General features: G+C 40.9%; 1 protein-coding gene across 2 annotated transcripts in view; it reads left to right on the top strand.

Moving 5' to 3' along the window:
- Positions 1-15282, top strand: part of LOC141400824 (uncharacterized) — a 531740-nt gene that overhangs the window by 117790 nt on the left and 398668 nt on the right. The window lies entirely within an intron of this gene.

Here is a 15282-nt window from a genome sequence, read left to right as displayed (position 1 = left end):
TTCTCTTCGTAGCAGCACGACACTCCTGATCATACCATGGGTCCCTTGGTGGAGGTCGCTGGTATCCAAGAATGGATTTTGAGGCCGTTTGCATGGAGTGGGTAATACTTTGCCACTGTGCTGACAACTTATCGGAACGAAGAGTGCTTTGAATTAACAATTGGGCCAGTTGAGGGAAATATACTTTGGCTATCTGATGTCCAACTTCCCTGTTGTGTCTTTTCGTAGTCTATTGGCTGCGTTTGTCTTCTACAGGGAGACAATTTTGCCTTTTTAGGCTCTGGGTAGGCACTCATTGACTCCGAGACTCACCCTCAGACCCACTAAATTTTGTGCGATTGTTAACTAATTAAGGGGTACCAACATGGTGCAATGGTTAGCATGCCACTTACAAGCTGAATGCCTGCTTTCGGTTCTTCGGCCAGACAACATCAAATACTTACCAACGGTGGCAAAAACAAACTCAAAGGACTGATATATAGAAATATGAAGTCTCTAATTTAAAAGATTTCGTATATAAACTTACTTACTTAGCTGGCCCATTACAGAACATTTGTTCCATTGACCGAACTAAGAAAAGATCTCCAATTCGCTCCGTTTAGTGCTTCCCTTTCTGGAATACCGCGCCTCGTCATCTTTTTATCTACTTGTTTTCGTCCTCTATTCTTTGGCCTGCCAATTCTGCGTGCCACTTTAGCAGATTCTCCTTCGACGTTCATAAAGGTACCGGTTACTTATTTTACTGATCGTCCCATGATGTCTATATCATCAGCATAAGCAAGTAACATGTGGCTATTGGTGTATATTGTGCTACTTCTTTTGACGTTTGCCTGTCGTATAACCTTTTCTAGCAGGATGTTGAAAATATCACACGAAAGGCTGTCTCCTTGCCTGAAACTTCTTTTGGTACATAACCCTTCGGAGAGGTTCTTTGTCAGTTAGAGGAATTTTACAAAGCCGAATGAGCTTTGCAGGGATACCAAATTCATGGCTTGCAATACCTTTGAACGTAGCGGGCTGTAGAAGACTGCTTTTTAGTCGACAAAAAGGTGGTAGGTGTCGATCTGCATCTATTGGGTCTTCTCCAGGATTTGCCGCAGGGTAAATATCTGGTCAATGGTGGACTTGCCAGGTCTAAGGCCGCATTGGTATGGTCCAAGTATTTCGTTGACCATGGGCTTTAGTCGTTCGCACAATATACCCGATACTATCTTGTAGGCGATAGGGAGAAGACGTATGCCCCTATAGTTGGAGCATAAAGCCTTATCTCCTTTCTTATGGACGGGACAGGTACGCGTTCTTCCTGCCAGATGGAGCTAACTAGCTGATGCATACACCTTATCAGCGTGTCGCCTCCGGTTTTAAACAGCTCGGCTGGTAGGCCATCAGCTCCTGCTGCCTTATTATTCTTCAGCCGGTTTATTGCTGTCTTTACCACATCTTGGCCGGGTGGTATACATTCAATACCATCTTCTGGGATTGGATCTGTGGTATCTTCGTCGACTTCGCTACTATTGGATACCAACAGTTTGGAAAAATGCTCTTTCCATATCCTTAGCACACTATCTGTATCAGTTACCAGATTACCTTGCTGGTCTCTACAGGAGGATGTGCCAGTTCCAAAGCCATCAGTTTGATGTTTCAGAATTTTCGGACTTCATTCTGTCTCCTGTACATCTCGATTTGTTCACACTCTCGCTTTTTCATATCTCTCTTTTTCCTGCGGAAAAGACGTTTCTCCTCTCTCCTTTTCTCCCGATACCTCTCTCGTGCGCTACCCGCTGCTACTGATTGTAAAGTAGCCCTATATGCCGCATTTTTCTCTTCGGTAGCAGCACGACACTCCTGGTCATACCATGGATTCCTTGGTGGAGGTCTCTGGTATCCAAGTACTGATTTTGCGGCTGTTTGCATGGAGTGGGCAATGTTTTGCCATTGTGCTGATATGTTATCGGGACGAGGAGTGCTTTGATTAAGCAGTTGGGCCAGATGAGTGGAATAGGCTGTGGCTATCTTATGTGATTGCAGTTTACCGATGTCCAACTTCCGTGTTGTGTCTGTTCGCACTTTGTTTGCTACGTTTAATCTGGTACGTAACTTTGCTGCAACAAAGCAGTGGTCCGAGTCTACGTTTGCGCCTCGGAACGATCTTACATCCAACACGCTTGATTCATGTCTTCCATCTATCACAACATGATCAATTTGATTTCTTGTTCTTTGATCTGGCGACAGCCAGGTGCCCTTATGAATATCGAAATTCTTAAATCTGGTACTGCTAACTACCATGTTTCTTGCAGCTGCAAAGTCTATCAGCCTCATACCATTGTCAGATGTTTCACTGTGGATACTGAATTTCCCGACTGTTGGGCCAAAGATTTTCTCCTTTCCAATTTTGGCATTAAAATCGCCTAGTATAATTTTAATGTCATGGGCAGGGCAACGGTCATAAGTTTCTTCTAAGCGCTCGTAAAATATATCTTTGGTCTGTTTGTCCTTGTCTTCAGTGGGAGCATAAGCGCAAATAAAGCTGATGTTGAAGAATTTTGCTTTTAATCGAATTGCAGGGAGTCTTTCATTCACTGGGGTGAAGCTGGAGACCAGATGTCCGACCAACTACAAATCCGCAACCAAACTCATGCTTTGTGCTATAATATATATGAACACGACATTCAATTAAGCAAGATTTCAATTTAACAAAAAATGAAATTGCATTTGATCGTGTCTTTTTGAATTTGAGAACCCGAAACAGATGAAAAGAAGCACCCTTTTGATTGGAAAAAGCTTAAAGAAATATCCTTTCGATTAGAAAGTACTCTGTCGATTGGAAAGAAATGTAAGAAGTGCCCTTTCGTTTGAAAAGAGTCTGACGAAGCACCCTTTTTTGGAAAGGGCGTTACGAAACCTGGTTTTACGAAGAACACTTTCCTTTCGGGGGGGTGGGGAGTCCTTTAGTAAGGGTCTAAAGGAAACTCCTTTCGTTTGGAAAGTCTCTTAAGAAGAACCCTTTCCTATGTCTCATGAAACATTACATTGTATTTGAGAAATGAAAGGTTCGATGGCAGAGAATCCACTACAAAGCCGAGTGGTTGTGTAGGTTCGACTCTTGGGCTTTCCTTTTTCACTTCGATGTTTTTTCAAAAGATGTTCTTTTCCTTTGTATTTTTCCTGATCGTTTTCAGCCATGTAAAACTTCTACACATTCGGAAGCTCCTTATGGCACTCAACTTTGATTCCCAATGGACGATATAAAAATATCAAGTCTGCAATTTAAAAGACTCCCCACATAAATTCCACATTCAGCCTGCCAAGATTTCAATTAAACAAAAACAGAAGTTCCATTTGTTCGTGTCTGTTTGCATTTGTCAAACCGAAACTGATGACAAGGTTTATTTTTTGCTTCTTGTTTCAAATGTTAACAATTTGCTTGAAATGTTAAAACCAAACAAACATGACTAAATACATACATTGATGCAAGACATAGAGAGGGTTAACCAACAACTGTAACCACAAGGAAAAAGTTTACTATTAACATGCCTTCTGGTGGGGAATAAGACTACGTTTACATTATCGTTCATTATCATTCAATTTTTTTTTATTCATTTTGTATAATAATGTATTGCTAATTCTTCTATATTTTAAGGACCCACATTAATATCTCAAATGATTAGTATACATATGTAAACAATGAAAACCATGCACATACGTACACATATACAAACATATAACAATAGTTACTCCTGAACTTTTATCCTACTGTGTATTCGTGTGTGTTTGCGTTTCTACACACACACGTTTCTATTTGTAGGAAATTTTGATTTAAATTCCAAGCACACACTCACAACAAGTATCAATGCTGTGTGTCACTCGTACTTGAACACCGGATGCTTACCAATCTAATGCCAGGATTTCAACACCCGGCTTAGTACGGATTTTGGTAAATAACAAGAAAACAGTCACAATTGAGAATAGTTAACGTTTGCAATTGTTTTTTTTCAGCACTCTCGACTGAGTAAAAAATAAAACTAAAAATGGGGAAACGAGAATGAGATGAGAGTTCATAATAAATAAATATTTAATTTTTGTTGTGAACTAAATATTCAATTTTAATTCTTCTTTTATTATTCTTCCTGTGTGTTTTATTTTATTTTTCTCCCTCTTTTTGTACTTTGATGCCAACCCAAAATATCAGGTACTTGTTGGTGGGAAAGAGGAGCTTATTGGCAATGGATGAATAAGAACATGCAACCATGGTAAATTATGCCAAGGGAAGTAGGATTACCCTATTTCAACACAATCACAGACAGGGCATTGGAGTTGTCACAATTTCCATTCTGTGCCTACAATAATGTGATGGGCGATGGTGGTGGCTCTACAGCTTGTGTTGGATATGTATATTTTAATTAAATTTAAGCCTGAAGAAAGATTTAGTATTTGGTTTACCTTTTATGACAGATGCTCACTTCAATTAGTATTGTTGGAGATGTACTTATGTATGTATTTAGTTGGGTATATGCATGTATGTATGCATGCATATATTTTATATGGATGAAAATCACGTTGAACTGTAACGAGAATAGTTTTGTTTGCCTGCCTTTAATGAGTGCTTATGAACATTTGAGTCACATAGATCATTCTAGGCAAATAAATTGTATCTTATGATGGTCTTAAAAGTACCACTTCCATTAGAAAAGGGTTTTAAGAAGCACACTTTCCTTCTGAAAGGGTCTTAAGAAACACACTTTAATTTTGAAAGGGTCTTAAGAAGAAATTTTTTCTTTGAAAAGGGAAACAAACTTTTCCATGGATCTTGAGAAGCACACCCCTTCCCATGGAAAGGGTCTTAAGGAGCACACTTCCCTTCTGAAAGGATCGTAAGAAGCACACTTTAATTTTGAAAGGGTCTTAAGAAGAAATTTTTTCTTTGGAAAGGGAAAAAACTTTCCCAAGAATCTTGAGAAGCACACACCTTCCCATGGAAAGGGTCTTAAGAAGAACCCTTTCCTATGGAACGGGTCTTAAGAAAAACCCTTTCCTATGGAAAGGGTCTTAAGAAGAACCCCTTCCTATGGAAAGGGTCTTAAGAAGAACCCCTTCCTATGGAAAGGGTCTTAAGAAGAACCCTTTCCTATGGAAAGGGTCTTAAGAAGAACCCTTTCCTATGGAAAGGGTCTTAAGAAGCACCCTTTCCTATGGAAAGGGTCTTAAGAAGCACCCTTTCCTATGAAAAGGGTCTACAGAAGCACCCTTTCCTATGGATAGCGACGTATGAAGCACCCTTTCCTATGGAAAGGGTCTTAAAAACCACCATTTGCTATTGAAAGGATCTTAAGAAACACCCTTTCCTATGGAAATGATCTTAAGAAGCTCCCTTTCCTATGGAAAGGGTCTAAAGAAGCACCCATTCCTATGGAAAGGGTCTTCAGAAACACCCTTTCCTATGGAAAGGGTTTTAAGAAGCATCCTTTCCTATGGAAAGGGTTTTAAGAAGCATCCTTTCCTATGGGAAGGGTCTTAAGAAGTACCCTCTCCTATGGGAAGGGTCTCAAGAAGTACCCTTTCCTATGGAAAGTGTTTTAAGAAGTACCCTTTCCTATGGAAAGTGTTTTAAGAAGCACCCTTTCCTATGGAAAGTGTCTTAAAAAGCACCCGTTTCCTATGGAAAGGGTCTTAAGAAGCACCCTTTCCTAGGGAAAGGGTCCTAAGAAAGGGTGCTATTGAAAGGATCTTAAGAAACACCCTTTCCTATGGAAAGGGTCTTAAGAAGCTCCCTTTCCTATGGAAAGGGTCTAAAGAAGCACCCTTTCCTATGGAAAGGGTTTTAAGAAGCATCCTTTCCTATGGAAAGGGTTTTAAGAAGCATCCTTTCCTATGGGAAGGGTCTTAAGAAGTACCCTTTCCTATGGGAAGGGTCTTAAGAAGTACCCTTTCCTATGGAAAGTGTTTTAAGAAGTACCCTTTCCTATGGAAAGTGTTTTAAGAAGCACCCTTTCCTATGGAAAGTGTCTTAAGAAGCACCCTTTCCTATGGAAAGGGTCTTAAGAAGCACCCTTTCCTAGGGAAAGGGTCCTAAGAAAGGGTGCTATTGAAAGGATCTTAAGAAACACCCTTTCCTATGGAAAGGGTCTTAAGAAGCTCCCTTTCCTATGGAAAGGGTCTAAAGAAGCACCCTTTCCTATGGAAAGGGTCTTCAGAAACACCCTTTCCTATGGAAAGGGTTTTAAGAAGCATCCTTTCCTATGGAAAGGGTCTTAAGAAGTACCCTTTCCTATGGGAAGGGTCTTAAGAAGTACCCTTTCCTATGGAAAGTGTTTTAAGAAGTACCCTTTCCTATGGAAAGTGTTTTAAGAAGCACCCTTTCCTATGGAAAGTGTCTTAAGAAGCACCCTTTCCTATGGAAAGGGTCTTAAGAAGCACCCTTTCCTAGGGAAAGGGTCCTAAGAAAGGGTGCTATTAAAAGGATCTTAAGAAACACCCTTTCCTATGGAAAGGGTCTTAAGAAGCTCCCTTTCCTATGGAAAGGGTCTAAAGAAGCACCCTTTCCTATGGAAAGGGTCTTCAGAAACACCCTTTCCTATGGAAAGGGTTTTAAGAAGCATCCTTTCCTATGAAAAGGGTTTTAAGAAGCATTCTTTCCTATGGGAAGGGTCTTAAGAAGTACCCTCTCCTATGGGAAGTGTCTCAAGAAGTACCCTTTCCTATGGAAAGTGTTTTAAGAAGTACCCTTTCCTATGGAAAGTGTTTTAAGAAGCACCCTTTCCTATGGAAAGTGTCTTAAGAAGCACCCGTTTCCTATGGAAAGGGTCTTAAGAAGGGTCTAAGAAAGGGTCTAAGAAAGGGTGCTATTGAAAGGATCTTAAGAAACACCCTTTCCTATGGAAAGGGTCTTAAGAAGCTCCCTTTCCTATGGAAAGGGTCTAAAGAAGCATCCTTTCCTATGGAAAGGGTTTTAAGAAGCATCCTTTCCTATGGGAAGGGTTTTAAGAAGCATCCTTTCCTATGGAAAGGGTTTTAAGAAGCATCCTTTCCTATGGGAAGGGTCTTAAGAAGTACCCTTTCCTATGGGAAGGGTCTTAAGAAGTACCCTTTCCTATGGAAAGTGTTTTAAGAAGTACCCTTTCCTATGGAAAGTGTTTTAAGAAGTACCCTTTCCTATGGAAAGTGTTTTAAGAAGCACCCTTTCCTATGGAAAGTGTCTTAAGAAGCACCCTTTCCTATGGAAAGTGTTTTAAGAAGTACCCTTTCCTATGGAAAGTGTTTTAAGAAGCACCCTTTCCTATGGAAAGTGTTTTAAGAAGCACCCTTTCCTATGGAAAGTGTCTTAAGAAGCACCCGTTTCCTATGGAAAGTGTCTTAAGAAGCACCCGTTTCCTATGGAAAGGGTCTTAAGAAGCACCCTTTCCTAGGGAAAGGGTCCTAAGAAAGGGTGCTATTGAAAGGATCTTAAGAAACACCCTTTCCTATGGAAAGGGTCTTAAGAAGCTCCCTTTCCTATGGAAAGGGTCTAAAGAAGCACCCTTTCCTATGGAAAGGGTCTTCAGAAACACCCTTTCCTATGGAAAGGGTTTTAAGAAGCATCCTTTCCTATGGAAAGGGTTTTAAGAAGCATCCTTTCCTATGGGAAGGGTCTTAAGAAGTACCCTTTCCTATGGGAAGGGTCTTAAGAAGTACCCTTTCCTATGGAAAGTGTTTTAAGAAGTACCCTTTCCTATGGAAAGTGTTTTAAGAAGCACCCTTTCCTATGGAAAGTGTCTTAAGAAGCACCCTTTCCTATGGAAAGGGTCTTAAGAAGCACCCTTTCCTAGGGAAAGGGTCTTAAGAAGCACCCTTTCCTAGGGAAAGGGTCTTAAGAAGCACCCTTTTCTATGTAAAGGGTCTTAAGAAGAACCCTTTCCTATGGAAAGGGTCTTAAGAAGCACCCTTTCCTATGGAAAGGGTCTTAAGAAGTACCCTTTCCTATGGAAAGGGTCTTAAGAAGCACCCTTTCCTATGGAAAGGGTCTTAAGAAGCACCCTTTCCTATGAAAAGTGTCTACAGAAGCACCCTTTCCTATGGATAGCGACTTATGAAGCACCCTTTCCTATGGAAAGGGTCTTAAAAACCACCATTTGCTATTGAAAGGATCTTAAGAAACACCCTTTCCTATGGAAAGGATCTTAAGAAGCTCCCTTTCCTATGGAAAGGGTCTAAAGAAGCACCCTTTCCTATGGAAAGGGTCTTCAGAAACACCCTTTCCTATGGAAAGGGTTTTAAGAAGCATCCTTTCCTATGGAAAGGGTTTTAAGAAGCATCCTTAGCTATGGGAAGGGTCTTAAGAAGTACCCTTTCCTATGGGAAGGGTCTCAAGAAGTACCCTTTCCTATGGAAAGTGTTTTAAGAAGTACCCTTTCCTATGGAAAGTGTTTTAAGAAGCACCCTTTCCTATGGAAAGTGTCTTAAGAAGCACCCGTTTCCTATGGAAAGGGTCTTAAGAAGCACCCTTTCCTAGGGAAAGGGTCCTAAGAAAGGGTGCTATTGAAAGGATCTTAAGAAGCTCCCTTTCCTATGGAAAGGGTCTAAAGAAACTCCCTTTCCTATGGAAAGGGTCTAAAGAAGCACCCTTTCCTATGGAAAGGGTCTTCAGAAACCCCCTTTCCTATGGAAAGGGTTTTAAGAAGCATCCTTTCCTATGGAAAGGGTTTTAAGAAGCATCCTTTCCTATGGAAAGGGTTTTAAGAAGCATCCTTTCCTATGGGAAGGGTCTTAAGAAGTACCCTTTCCTATGGGAAGGGTCTTAAGAAGTACCCTTTCCTATGGAAAGTGTTTTAAGAAGTAACCTTTCCTATGGAAAGTGTTTTAAGAAGCTCCCTTTCCTATGGAAAGTGTCTTAAGAAGCACCCTTTCCTATGGAAAGGGTCTTAAGAAGCACCCTTTCCTAGGGAAAGGGTCCTAAGAAGCACCCTTTTCTATGGAAAGGGACTTAAGAAGCAACCTTTCCTATGGAAAGGGTCTTACGAACCACCCTTTCCTATGGTCTTAAGAAGCACCCTTTCCTATGGAAAGGGTCTTAAGAAGCACCCTTTCCTATGGAAAGGGTCTTAAGAAGCACCCTTTCCTATGGAAAGGGTCTTAAGAAGCACCCTTTCCTAGGGAAAGGGTCCTAAGAAGCACCCTTTTCTATGGAAAGGGACTTAAGAAGCAACCTTTCCTATGGAAAGGGTCTTACGAACCACCCTTTCCTATGGTCTTAAGAAGCACCCTTTCCTATGGAAAGGGTCTTAAGAAGCACCCTTTCCTATGGAAAGGGTCTTAAGAAGCACCCTTTCCTATGGAAAGGGTCTTAAGAAGCACCCTTTCCTATGGAAAGGGTCTTAAGAAGCACCCTTTTCTTATGGAAAGGGTCTCAAGAAGCACGCTTTCCTATGGAAAGGGTCTTAAGAAGCACCCTTTCCTATGGAAAGGGTCTTAAGAAGCACCCTTTCCTATGGAAAGGGTCTTAAGAAGCACCCTTTCCTATGGGAAGGGTCTTAAGAAGCACCCTTTTCTTATGGAAAGGTTCTTAAGAAGCACCCTTTCCTATGGAAAGAGTCTTAAGAAGCACCCTTTTCTTATGGAAAGAGCAAGAAGCAACCTTTCCTATGGAAAGGGTCTTAAGAAGCAACCTTTCCTATGAAAAGGGTCTAAAGAAGCACCCTTTCCTATGGAAAGGGTCTTAAGAAGCATCCTTTCCTATGGAAAGGGTTTTAAGAAGCATCCTTTCCTATGGGAAGGGTCTTAAGAAGTACCCTTTCCTATGGGAAGGGTCTTAAGAAGTACCCTTTCCTATGGAAAGTGTTTGAAGAAGTACCCTTTCCTATGGAAAGTGTTTTAAGAAGCACCCTTTCCTATGGAAAGTGTCTTAAGAAGCACCCTTTCCTATGGAAAGGGTCTTAAGAAGCACCCTTTCCTAGGGAAAGGGTCTTAAGAAGCACCCTTTCCTAGGGAAAGGGTCTTAAGAAGCACCCTTTTCTATGGAAAGGGTTTTAAGAAGCACCATTTCCTATGGAAAGGGTTTTAAGAAGCACCCATTCCTATGGAAAGGGACTTAAGAAGCAACCTTTCCTATGGAAAGGGTCTTACGAACCACCCTTTCCTATGGTCTTAAGAAGCACCCTTTCCTATGGTCTTAAGAAGCACCCTTTCCTATGGAAAGGGTCTTAACAAGCACCCTTTCCTATGGAAAGGGTCTTAAGAAGCACCCTTTCCTATGGAAAGGGTCTTAAGAAGCACCCTTTCCTATGGAAAGGGTCTTAAGAAGCACCCTTTCCTATGGAAAGGGTCTTAAGAAGCACCCTTTCCTATGGAAAGGGTCTTAAGAAGCACCCTTTCCTATGGAAAGGGTCTTAAGAAGCACCATTTCCTATGGAAAGGGTCTTAAGAAGCACCATTTCCTATGGAAAGGGTCTTAAGAAGCACCCTTTCCTATGGAAAGGGTCTTAAGAAGCACCCTTTCCTATAGAAAGGGTCTTAAGAAGCACCCTTTCCTATGGAAAGGGTCTTAAGAAGCACCCTTTTCTTATGGAAAGGGTCTTAAGAAGCACCCTTTACTATGGAAAGGGTCTTAAGAAGCACCCTTTCCTATGGAAAGGGTCTTAAGAAGCACCCTTTTCTTATGGAAAGGGTCTTAAGAAGCACCCTTTCCTATGGAAAGAGTCGTAAGAAGCACCCTTTTCTTATGGAAAGAGCAAGAAGCAACCTTTCCTATGGAAAGGGTCTTAAGAAGCACCCTTTCCTATGGAAAGGGTCTTAAGAAGCTACCTTTCCTATGGAAAGGGTCTTAAGAAGCAACCTTTCCTAAGGGTCTTAAGAAGCACCCTTTTAAGAAGCACCCTTTCCTATGGAAAGGGTCTTAAGAAGCACCCTTTTAAGAAGCACCCTTTCCTATGGAAAGGGTCTTAAGAAGCACCCCTTTAACAAGCACCCTTTTCTATGGAAAGGGTCTTAAGAAGCATCCTTTCCTATGGAAAGGGTCTTAAGAAGCACCCTTTTAAGAAGCACCCTTTCCTATGGAAAGGGTCTTAAGAAGCACCCTTTTAAGAAGCACCCTTTCCTATGGAAAGGGTCTTAAGAAGCACCCTTTTAAGAAGCACCCTTTCCTATGGAAAGGGTCTTAAGAAGCACCCTTTTAAGAAGCACCCTTTCCTATGGAAAGGGTCTTAAGAAGCACCCTTTTAACAAGCACCAAGTCTTAAGAAGCACCCTTTCCTATGAAAAGGGTCTTAAGAAGCACCCTTTCCTATGAAAAGGGTCTTAAGAAGCACCCTTTCCTATGAAAAGGGTCTTAAGAAGCACCCTTTCCTATGAAAAGGGTCTTAAGAAGCACCCTTTCCTATGAAAAGGGTCTTAAGAAGCACCCTTTCCTATGGAAAGGGTCTTAAGAAGCACCCTTTCCTATGGAAAGGGTCTTAAGAAGCACCCTTTCCTATGGAAAGGGTCTTAAGAAGCAACCTTTCCTATGGAAAGGGTCTTAAGAAGCACCCTTTCCTATGGAAAGGATCTTAAGAAGCACCCTTTCCTATGGAAAGGGTCTTAAGAAGCACCCTTTTCTTATGGAAAGGGTCTTAAGAAGCACCCTTTCCTATGGAAAGGGTCTTAAGAAGCACCCTTTTCTTATGGAAAGGGTCTTAAGAAGCACCCTTTCCTGTGGAAAGGGTCTTAAGAAGCACCCTTTTCTTATGGAAAGGGTCTTAAGAAGCACCCTTTCCTATGGAAAGGGTCTTAAGAAGCAACCTCTCCTATGGAAAGGGTCTTAAGAAGCACCCTTTCCTATGGAAAGGGTCTTAAGAAGCACCCTTTCCTATGGAAAGAGCAAGAAGCAACCTTTCCTATGGAAAGGGTCTTAAGAAGCAACCTTTCCTATGGAAAGGGTCTTAAGAAGCACCCTTTTAAGAAGCACCCTTTCCTATGGAAAGGGTCTTAAGAAGCACCCTTTTAAGAAGCACCCTTTCCTATGGAAAGGGTCTTAAGAAGCACCCTTTTAAGAAGCACCTTTTCCTATGGAAAGGGTCTTAAGAAGCATCCTTTCCTATGGAAAGGGTCTTAAGAAGCATCCTTTCCTATGGAAAGGGTCTTAAGAAGCACCCTTTCCTATGGAAAGGGTCTTAAGAAGCACCCTTTTAAGAAGCACCCTTTCCTATGGAAAGTGTCTTAAGAAGCATCCTTTCCTATGGAAAGGGTCTTAAGAAGCATCCTTTCCTATGGAAAGGGTCTTAAGAAGCACCCTTTTAAGAAGCACCCTTTCCTATGGAAAGGGTCTTAAGAAGCATCCTTTCCTATGGAAAGGGTCTTAAGAAGCATCCTTTCCTATGGAAAGGGTCTTAAGTAGCACCCTTTTAAGAAGCACCCTTTCCTATGGAAAGGGTCTTAAGAAGCACCCTTTTAAGAAGCACCCTTTCCTATGGAAAGGGTCTTAAAAAGCACCCTTTCCTATGGAAAGGGTCTTAAGAAGCACCCTTTCCTATGGAAAGGGTCTTAAGAAGCACCCTTTTAAGAAGCACCCTTTCCTATGGAAAGGGTCTTAAAAAGCACCCTTTCCTATGGAAAGGGTCTTAAGAAGCACCCTTTCCTATGGAAAGGGTCTTAAGAAGCACACTGTTCCTATGGAAAGGGTCTTAAGAAGCACCCTGTCCTATGGAAAGGGTCTTAAGAAGCACCCTTTCCTATGGAAAGTGTCTTAAGAAGCACCCTGTCCTATGGAAAGGGTTCTAAGAAGCACCCTTCCCTGTGGAAAGGGTCTTAAGAAGCAACCTTCCCTGGGGAAATGGTCTTAAGAAGCACTCTTCCCCACGGAAAGGAATTATGATATTTGGAAACAGTCCCGAAAGATCCACTCGCCTGCTTTCTACATAATCATTTATTCACTGAACTTTTCAATCTGATCCCCCTTCTACAGCAATGAAGACCCTATGGAAAGGGTCTTAAAAAGCACCCTTTCCTATGGAAAGGGTCTTAAGAAGCACCCTTTCCTATGGAAAGGGTCTTAAGAAGCACCCTTTTAAGAAGCACCCTTTCCTATGGAAAGGGTCTTAAAAAGCACCCTTTCCTATGGAAAGGGTCTTAAAAAGCACCCTTTCCTATGGAAAGGGTCTTAAGAAGCACCCTTTCCTATGGAAAGGGTCTTAAGAAGCACACTGTTCCTATGGAAAGGGTCTTAAGAAGCACCCTGTCCTATGGAAAGGGTCTTAAGAAGCACCCTTTCCTATGGAAAGTGTCTTAAGAAGCACCCTGTCCTATGGAAAGGGTTCTAAGAAGCACCCTTCCCTGTGGAAAGGGTCTTAAGAAGCAACCTTCCCTGGGGAAATGGTCTTAAGAAGCACTCTTCCCCACGGAAAGGAATTATGATATTTGGAAACAGTCCCGAAAGATCCACTCGCCTGCTTTCTACATAATCATTTATTCACTGAACTTTTCAATCTGATCCCCCTTCTACAGCAATGAATAATAAAAGATTCGCATAACAAAAAATAAGCACTCCACAAACGACAATCAAGTACTGTATTATAATTAGCCCTAAGGTATGCTGTAGAATGTTTTTTTTTACATTGAAATTAAATTAAATGACTATTTTTTCGCTAACAATGATAATATTTTTCTCGTATTACTTTTTACTTTAAATTCAACTTCCATCACTCCGTTTATCACTTTTGCTCTCACAGGCGTGAATAAGCCAAAGAAATGAAAAGTAAATGAAATATTCAACAAATAATGCATACTTTTGAAATGCAATAGTAAATTCAAAAAATTAAAAAGGGATTTGAATAAAAACAAAACAAAGGGTAAGGCTTTTATAGAAATGAAAAAATTCTAATATTTTTTTAAGTGCTAGTTTAGAATTCAATTTCAATTAAAGTTTCATTCCCAAAAAGCCACAGTTATGAATGCAATAACGTTTGACGTACACACACACACAAATACTCAGCTTTATGAAACACAATATTTGCAAATTGTAGACAAATATTCAACGAGAATTCAATATTTACCAACAGAATTGCAAATAGCTTCGTAATGCCAATGCACAGATGTGATTATTGGCTTAACATAAACACTGCCAACAAATGTCATTCAAAGTCAAGTTGACAACACAAGCATTTGACAATACACATATATTCATTTGTACGTATATTTGTTAGACAAGTCAAGGCGGAGTAGAGTAAGGCGGTTGCTTTTGGAAACAATTGATGTATTTAAGACAAAGTTATGCAGATATATAGAGTGTTGTGCATTGATACGAAAAAGAGGTGATGCAAGACATTCATTTGGTTGTGGGTTTGTGGTTTGCCGGAGACTTTAACATATTTATCCAGATTCACCCCAGTCATTAAATAATTTCGTTAAAGCTAATTTATTGAAGATCTATCGTATCTTCAACTAGGAGTAGTTAGGTCGACTTTCGATTAACCGATTGATAGATTTTGCCTTGAAAAGTCTAAAAATCGAAGTTGTCATTTGTTAAGTGTAGTACACATTAGGCCGGTTCGATAACATGGCAAGTAAAAAGTATAGGGTGATCCAACTACACCATTTTAATATGTAATTCGAATAATTGCAGGTGTAATTCAAAACATTTCACTTGTAATTTGAGAATTCCAATTGAATTTTGAATGATTTCATTTGTAATTTGAGAATTTCATTGGATATTCGAATTATTTCATTTGTAACTTGAGAATTCCATTACAAATGAAAAAAATCAAATTACAAATGAAATAATTCGAATTTCAAATGAAATTCTCAAATTACAAATGAGCACCAGACGTTTATTGCCCTTTCTAATTTCCGACATATAACGAACACAGATCTTCATCGGCAGTATGTACACATGAGCCTTTCTATCTCGGCACTTCCACATTAGACTAGAGTCTAGCTCGAGCTAGATAGGTTTATACTGGCCAGACTGGTGTGTAAGCATGGAAAATCCTCCTACAAATGTGGCTACTACGCAGTAATAATTGACTCCATCAGCAGACCGCCAGATTTAATCACCTGTGAAAGCCACACTTTTGTCAATCATGGGAAAGCTAATTGCCCGAGTTCCATAGAGCTCACTAATAAGCGCTTCGCAGATCTCCACAACCCTTCTGATGCTCGGGTAGCAGAACGGATGTTCCGAGACATCATTTCTGTTGCATCCGCTCGCCACATACCTGCTGGTCGAATAGCAGAAGTGAGACCAAACTTCCCGGCAGAGGCGACGGGATTAGCAAAGGGGCGCGACGAGCTTCGCCATGCCAACCCCAGTAACCCCAGAGTCAGGGAGCTGATAATGGAAGT

This window comes from Musca autumnalis, unplaced genomic scaffold, assembly GCF_047663935.1.
Source record: "Musca autumnalis isolate F117 unplaced genomic scaffold, ASM4766393v1 scaffold_4, whole genome shotgun sequence".
Taxonomy (NCBI): Eukaryota; Metazoa; Arthropoda; class Insecta; order Diptera; family Muscidae; genus Musca; species Musca autumnalis.
The sequence above is the reverse complement of the archived record's forward strand: the minus strand, read 5'-3'. Positions and strand labels throughout refer to the sequence as shown.